We start from the raw sequence: 8361 nt of genomic DNA on the forward strand, positions 1-8361 counted from the left end.
GCCTACTTTCTATGGGCATCTATTTTGTTGCCGACATGCAGATGGATTCCTACCTGCAGTTGGACACCTAACTCCCTGCAAATACACCCTGCATACCCCCAGGACTGAACAGCCAAGACAGCGCCCGATTCCCAGGTGCACTAGGGCAGCCCTGTGCTACTCCACTGGCTCAAAATTGTTGCCCTAAAGCCAGGCAGCCAACCACCTGTCGTGACCTCTATACTATCCCTTCCTTTTGGCTAGCTCAGGGGGCATGGCTGGGGGTAAAGAGGCAACTCCAGGGCTACCTGATATCTGGCTGATGCTCAACTGCCATTATAGTGCCATGGGACCCTGCCAGAGTCAGGGTGGCCACAGAATTGGACAAGTGTAAAAATAAGTGTTTTGTGCTCTCCCCGTCCTGAGCTGTGCAGAGAGCTCCTTGGCTAGCTCTCAAATCTGGGCTGGAAAGTTTGTAATGAACCCCAAGAAGTGACGCAGCAAAGTATCCGCATCACAGACAGACAGATTCACACGGCTCTGATATTAAAGTGTAATAGGTGGCTGGGGAAGGCGTCCTTCTCCAACATCCTGGCCAATTTTAAACTCTGCGATTGAAATAGCTGGCTGTCACTTGGTTCACTCCCCTCAGCCACATCCTAAGTGTGTCTAGAAATCAATTGCATCTTTTCCAAACAAGGAAGTGATCTTTCAGAAATCGAGTTTCTATTATTGCAACTTGCTTACTGATAAACTATAAAGATAAAAGCCATCCACTGCTCTAACACCCTGTGCTTCGTTACGTAATGCCATAAAATAACATTTACATAAGGCTGAAAGAGGTACAACCCAAATTCCAGTAAGCCCTCCTCAGTTAATCCTAACTAGTTTCATTCGACACCTTTAAAAAAAAAAATCCCTGTCACGCCAGGGTATCGAAATCACTGCTTCCTCCATTCAACGCCCAACCATCTTTTGATAACTCCATGCCTAACGGGTAACGTCATGTGGACTTTTCTCCTTTTTAAATGTTATGATTATGGTTTTGTTGATTGCCAGCAAACACTGTGTGTCAGGCAATGGGACATGCCAGGAAAGGGAGGCGGAAGGGTATTACCTCAATATTTGGATTACCTTTCCTAGCTCTGATTTCTTCTGCTGCCTCTGTCTCCTTCTCCCCAGTCATCCATGGAAGGCTGTTCCACCCAACAGATCAATACTGGAGGATCAGGCAGCCTGATATTTCTGGTTTGAGTGAGTTCTGCTCTTTCTTCCTGGTTGTGGTCATTGATTGATCTTCTGTTCAGTTCTGTTTTTGACCCCCAGCCTTCATCCCAAATCCAAACCCTAGAGTAACCCCAAGCCAGGTTTAGACCTGAGCACTGCCCCCTTGGGCCCTTGCTAGTTACCATGTGCATTACAAACACGTCTCCTGGCTTTAGCAGAATGAGTTTCAAATGCTGGATAGTATCAGAGGGGTAGCCGTGTTAGTCTGGATCTGTAAAAAATGACAAAGAGTCCTGTGGCACCTTATGGACTAACAGACGTATTGGAGCATAAGCTTTCGTGGGTGAATACCCACTTCGTCAGACGCATGTGGTGGAAATTTCCAGAGGCAGGTATAAATATGCAGGCAAGAATCAGTCTAGAGATAACAAGGTTAGTTCAATCAGGGAGGATGAGGCCCTCTTCTAGCAGTTGAGGTGTGAACACCAAGGGAGGAGAAACTGCTTTTGTAGTTGGCTAGCCATTCACAGTCTTTGTTTAATCCTGAGCTGATGGTGTCAAATTTGCAAATGAACTGGAGTTCAGCAGTTTCTCCTTGGAGTCTGGTCCTGAAGTTTTTTTGCTGCAGGATGGCTACCTTTAAATCTGCTATTGTGTGTCCAGGGAGGTTGAAGTGTTCTCCTACAGGTTTTTGTATATTACCATTCCTAATGTCTGACTTGTGTCCATTTATCCTTTTACGTAGGGACAGTCCAGTTTGGCCGATGTATGTAGCTGAGGGGCATTGCTGGCACATGATGGCGTATATTATATTGGTGGACGTGCAAGTGAATGAACCGGTGATGTTGTGGCTGATCTGTTTAGGTCCTGTGATGGTGTCGCTGGTGTAAATATGTGGGCAGAGTTGGCAACAAACCTCGATGCCAACTCTGCCCACATATTTACACCAGCGACACCATCACAGGACCTAACCAGATCAGCCACATCACTGGTTCATTCACCTGCATGTCCACCAATATAATATATGCCATCTTGTGCCAGCAATGTCCCTCTGCTATGTACATTGGCCAAACTGGAGAATCCCTACGTAAAAGGAGAGCCAGGAGTGGGCTGTCTTGACTCCATCCTTCCCTGCACACCAGACAGTGGGTTAAATAGCACCTTGTGGAGGGCTGCAGGAAATGTTTTCCCTTGCAGAGCAAACAGGGAGCAGGGAAGGAGTTCTGAGTCACAGTCCTCCTGGAGCAGTGCAGCAACTTACCCCATCACGGGAGCTCCGAGCCTGGGCTCCAGCCCGAGCCATAATGTCTCCACACCAATTAAACAGCCCCTTAGCGCCAGCCCTGTAAGCCCAAGTCAGCTGACACGAGCCAGCCACGGGTGTTTAATTGCAGTGTAGACACTCCCCTAGGTACCAGTAGTGGGTCTGTGTTAAGTTTTCTGGAGTAGATTTTTGCCCGCTGAATAATATTTCCTTTCCCTTCCATAATACTGTGGGGTTCATTCAAAGGTGAGGTTTATTGTGTGTGGCTCTGTCTCCAAAGCCCCAGGGGTGTATTCTTCTTGGCTATTTTTGGAATGCTCCTTAGGCCTCCAGGGGAGCACAGCGTGAAAGGATGCCACATTGCAGAAGAGTTACGGCCTGAGACAAAACTCAGATGTTGCATAATTCCAGCTATTTTCTTCTCTGTTGTACTTAGACATGCATTGAGATGGATGGGTGAAAAGAGCTTGAAAGCTGCAGGAGGAGTTCTGTCTGTGTCATGCTATATGGAATCATAGTCCTTAAATAGGAGATGTTTTTTACAGAAAATTGCTACAAACAGGCATTTACGCAAATTGACTTCCACCTTTGTCACCCTTGTGGACCAATCACTGGCCCCTTTGAGCACAGAGACATCTAGTGGCTGAATAGAATGCTGCATGTCAACCTATGACAATCACATCCATTCAATTCTCAGCGTATTAAAAGACTCAGATAATACCAGCACTTTACTCACTTTCTGCATCAGAGATCAGGGCTGCAATATGGTAGGGAACAACGGCAAATTGGGGCAAGAGTCATTTCATACAAATGCCTTTTGTGCTTTCTTCCATGCTGCCCTCACGTTTAGGAGGTGCTCCCTGGAAACAGCTGCAAAACCTCATCACTGTTCTCCTTAACGCTCTCCTTTGCTGTGATGCCTACAAAAAATGTGACAACTGTTAGACTATTGGTGTACAGAGGCCAGAGCCCATCATGCTGACCAATGTTGTCTTACACTTTCCTTGTACTCCCCTGCCAGTCTGTAGCCATCTGTTCTCTTGTCTTAGTCCCTACCCCAAAGAGTTTACAATCTGTCTTTCTTTTCCTGGGTCTCTACAACACCCAGCACAATGGTGTCCTAGTCCAGGACTGGTGCCCCTAGATGCTACTAATTATTATTATTATTCCAGAACCACATCAAAGGTGGCAGGAGTACTGTGGGACGGGCAATTAAGTACCAAACCCAAAAGAAAAGTATATGCTGTGTATGTTTGTCCCTGCCTGTTCTATGGTTTGGAAACAGTGCGTCTTGTGGAGAAGGCAAAAAGAAGATACAAGTAGTAGAAAATATTATACTGAGGAGAATGGCAGGCAAGCAGAGGGTAGTCAGAGTGAATGGAAAGAATTAGGGGAAAGATGAAGTTTGGGGCGCTCAGTGCTAGATAGGCTGGAAAGCGCATGTTTGAGGTGTGCTGGATAAGTGAGAAGAATGGGAGATGAACAACCAGCCCAGAAAGCAGAGGAGGAAGAGGAACAGCAAGACAGGATGTCCAAGACTGAGGATATGCTGCAAAGACTCCATCAAGAGAAAGTTGGTGAGAAAAGGCCACTGCATGACCTATGAACATGTGCCATGGACCGGAAGGAGCAGTGAAGAATCCTGAGCCTCTCTGACCTCACAGAAATGGGAAAAGGAGATGAGAAAAGAAAGAGTGATTCCAGAACCACAACAGAATTGCCCCAGGGAGGAAATAGAGAAAGTGATAGCTGATCTGGTTGGTTTGGGTTTAGATAATTAAGTGCTGAATGCTCAGAAGGAGTTAGGAGTCATGAACCTCAGGATCACAATGCCTAACCTTTAGGCACCTGGAAAAAGGGCTGTGATTCTCAAGGCCTGAATTAGTCGCCTCAGCTCATATCCAATGAATGGGGACAGACAGGCGCATCACAGTGCAGTTCACAAAAGCAAGACCACTAGGCGTGGAGATAGCTGGTGAGAGATGCTAAATCTCACCCCTCTCTCAGAGCTTGGCACCTGAGGTCACGCTGCAGGGAGGAACCTAGCTGTGAAGTCAGGGACCCTCTTTAGAGTGAGGTGCCTGATGCCATTTTAGCAAGGAACTGGTGGTGAGGTGCCCATCTTTATAATTTGTAGCCCAGTGGTTAGAGCGTGTATGTGGGAGGTGGGAGACTCCTGCTCTGGCAGTGAGAGGGGAATTTAACCCCACTCCCCAGTATCCCAGGTGAGGGCTCTAACCACTGGGCTCAAAATTATACGGTGGGAATTTCCGCCTCCTTCTGTTGTCATTTTGTGTGGAGTTAGGTAGTATCTGAGCTTGCCTATAAGCCTGGGTCCTGCATGTGACTTAGCTGGCCTATCACCTACCTTCACCCGTTTGAGAATCCCTCCTGGGGTTAGGCAGGAGATGGGTGTCCGGGCACCTAGAGGGAGGCAGCCATGTGCCTGGTCAGAGATAGAAACATAGGCTCCCAGGGAATATTTCTGGCAAAAACCTAGGCACCAAGTAAGTTTAGGCCCCTGCAGGGTTGGCAAAGGGTTTGTGCATCGCAGTGGTGCTGAAACCAGGCCCTAGACACCTAGCCCCTCTTGGCCATCTGAGCCTAAAGACATTTCTGCCCAGTTTCCAGAGAACATGAGTGCTCTAATCACAGTTTGCTAAGGGTTAGTAAACAAGATAGCCCCACCCCTGCAGCCAAACTACCGATTTGCTGGGAGCTCGCCAGCAAACCAGGGTTGGTGCTGGTCAATACTTGGCTAGGGGACCTCAAAGGAAAAGCCGGGTGTGGCAGGAAGTAGTCATGGTGTTGCTTATTTAAAATTGTGGCCGGGGGAGCAACAGTCCTTGTGAGTCAGCAATGAAGTGAGATGCAGGCTGGTGGCTGGTGGTGCTGCGACATGCAGGAAGTGGTATTGCCAATTCAGTAGGGGAGCATTATTCTTTCTAAGCAGTAAAGGAATGACACAGCATAGCAGGGATCTGGGCTGCTGGAAAAGATGCCCCTTGGAAATCTGGCTCACTTGTGACTGTTAAAAATCTCATGGTAGCCATAGGAGCGTTAGTCCCAATGGCTTGCAGCCAGGTGGCTGTGCCCAGTAAACATTCCCTCTGGAGATTTTTATTGGATGTGAACCACTTTCCCTCTCACTCCCTGGTCTGTATTGATGCTGCTCGCTGTTAAATATGGTTGTGTCCCATGCCAGAGGTGGGTGCATTTCAGGGGTGGCCAAAGTGATTGCTATAGAGTATGTCATTGGTAAAAGCTTGCAGTGCATGCTGGGATCCTTCTGGGAGAAAAGCTGCGTAGAAACAGAAGCTTCCCAAAGCAACCCTCCTGGGCGCTGAGCGACAAAATGGCGGGCCTCACTTATTACAGGGAGGAGACACAAAGGGTGAAATCTGGCTCCACTCAAGTCCTTCAGAAGCTTGGGCATGGGGAGTTTGTTTTAACTTTTAAGTCAGGATGCCTGAGGTGAGACTGCAAGTACAGGAATCTTTGGTGAGGATGAATGACCTGAGGCCATGAGGACACTGTCTACCTTGTGGCTGGAGCAGATTAGGTGTATGAATACACTGCACCTCGCTCCTTGGAAAAGTGCCACCCATGTTTCCTGATGTCAGATACCAGCCAGACTAACAGCACGCCCGGAATCAGGGCTCTGGGGCTGCCCATTCTTCTGGCTGCGCAAACCCCCAGGGCCACACCAGGAAAATATTAATCTCTTAGAACTAAAGATGGGGAAAAATCTCTTAGGTTGCTCTGTGTCCATCTGCTGGAGAGCAGAGCTCCCTGTGAGGATACACCCAGTCCAGCTTTAAGTGAGCCCAGGGGTGGGGCACTCGCCACTTCCACACTGCTAAATCTCAGTCAGACTGGGAGCCTAGAGCACGTGACTGAGGCAGGGCAAATAATGGACATTTCAGCTTGCTGGTAGGTCTGAAAACCAGGACAAAAAGGGAACCCCTCATTTTGGGTCAACCTGAAACTAAAATTTTTAGTGAACTGAAAATAGTTTCCATTTGGGTTGAGTGAAAGAGTCACGTGATCCACAATGAAATGTGGGGTTTAGATTCTGAACATTTGTAAAGGTTTTTTTTTTAATTAAAAAAAATAAAATTAAAGAAAATTCTGAAACAAAGTAATGGCTAATCAAAACTTGATTAACAATGTCAATTTGAAACATTTTGATTTTTATCTGATTTTTAAGCTTTTTTTTAAACCAAAACAATTTGGCGAAATCGACATACATTTGCAAACTGTTTTGGTGTCTTCACATCTGCACTTTTTGCCCAAAAAAACCTAGTTTTCAGGCAACAAATTTCACCCAGTTCTCTTGGTGCCCACCCTGCCCTTCCCACATTGCTAAGTGGGAGTAAGGATTCCAGCTAGATGGGAGCAGTGTTTCAGGCTAAGGTTGAGAACCACAGCTCTAAACAATTCCTTCTTGGAGTCTCCACCCTTGGGATCTCCCATGTGGTCATTGTATGACAGTAAGGGGTTTACCTGCCTCTTTAACTTGCCTAACTGAGTTGGGCAAGGATCATACACCTAAGATTCCCAACATGCCATAAACAAGGAATTGCGGGTTTTGTGCTGCTGCTTTAGGAGACTCATTTTAAAGAATAACAGTGAAACTATGTAATGAATGAGGCAATTTCCTAACACCCTGAAGTCATAACAAATTGCCACTCATGTGAGTCACTCCCAGCCAGAGCAGAATACACAGAAAGGTTAAGCTGCCCCGTGTAGTTTTACAGGTGAGCAACATTTATTGACCATCTGATGGCAGTGACAAGCTCTGTAATGTAGCAAGTTGTCAGAACACCAGCCCATTGCCCTTGTAAATAAAGAGCAAATTGCAAATATTCAGAGCTGATCTCCTGCTAGGTCTAAGAATGAGCAACAAGAACATAGATTGGGGGATCCACGTGTCTAGCTACAAGGTAGAGATGCCTTTACCAGGCATTTCCTCATTCTATCACCCAATGTCAGCACCTTTGCACCACATTTTCAAAATGTGGGGTCAGATTTTCAGCTTGGCTCCCACTTAGGCACCTGATTAAGGATCAGATTTTCAGACATATTCAGATTCTATTGTGACACTTAGACCCAGATTCTCCAGTGTCCAGGGGTGCAAGTTGGATACTCAGGTCTTATGAAAATATGGCCCCAATTATAAGGGCTGAGCCCTTCTGAAAATTCCAGTCTAAGTGCCTACCCTTCACTGCCAAAGCACACACTAGACATGTGCAAAATGGGAACGTCACGTACCAGGGCTATGCTTGTACATAAGCCCCGATTTTGCATGGAGCCTATCCCTGTGTGAGCATAACCTAGGTGCCTTAGGATAAATTGTGCTCTTAGTTACACTGGTGCAAATCAAGAGGAAATCAATGGTGCAAATTCCAGATATAAACAAGTATGATTGAAAATAAAACCCAGTTCCTTGTCTTGCAATGTAGCTCTTGAATTGGTTTTTATGAATGTTTGCAGTCCTTAGACTGTATTTCAATCTGCCAGTGAGATGCTTGGACAAAAGTTGATAAATGCCAGCAAATCTGCATTGTGGAATAATAATAACCAGCTCTTATAGAGTGCTTTTATCAGTCGATCTCAAAGTGTTTTACAATGGGAGTCTTTGCAAGGTTCATTGGACACATCACAAGGAGCTTTGCTTGTAAGGACAGTTTACAATCAGTTTAGTTTTTTTTTTAAATGTTCTTTTTCATATAAAACTTCATCTTGATGTTTATCCTACACACATGGCTGGCACCTGGCCTCCCAGGCTGTAACCGCAAAGGAATCTCACATCTAATGATAGGGGCTGAGTTAGATAGAGAAGTGTGTGTAGAATAAAATGATACCTACATAGGAAGAGATTTGTTGGA

This window comes from Chrysemys picta, chromosome 9 (assembly GCF_011386835.1).
Source record: "Chrysemys picta bellii isolate R12L10 chromosome 9, ASM1138683v2, whole genome shotgun sequence".
NCBI classification, from domain to species: Eukaryota; Metazoa; Chordata; order Testudines; family Emydidae; genus Chrysemys; species Chrysemys picta.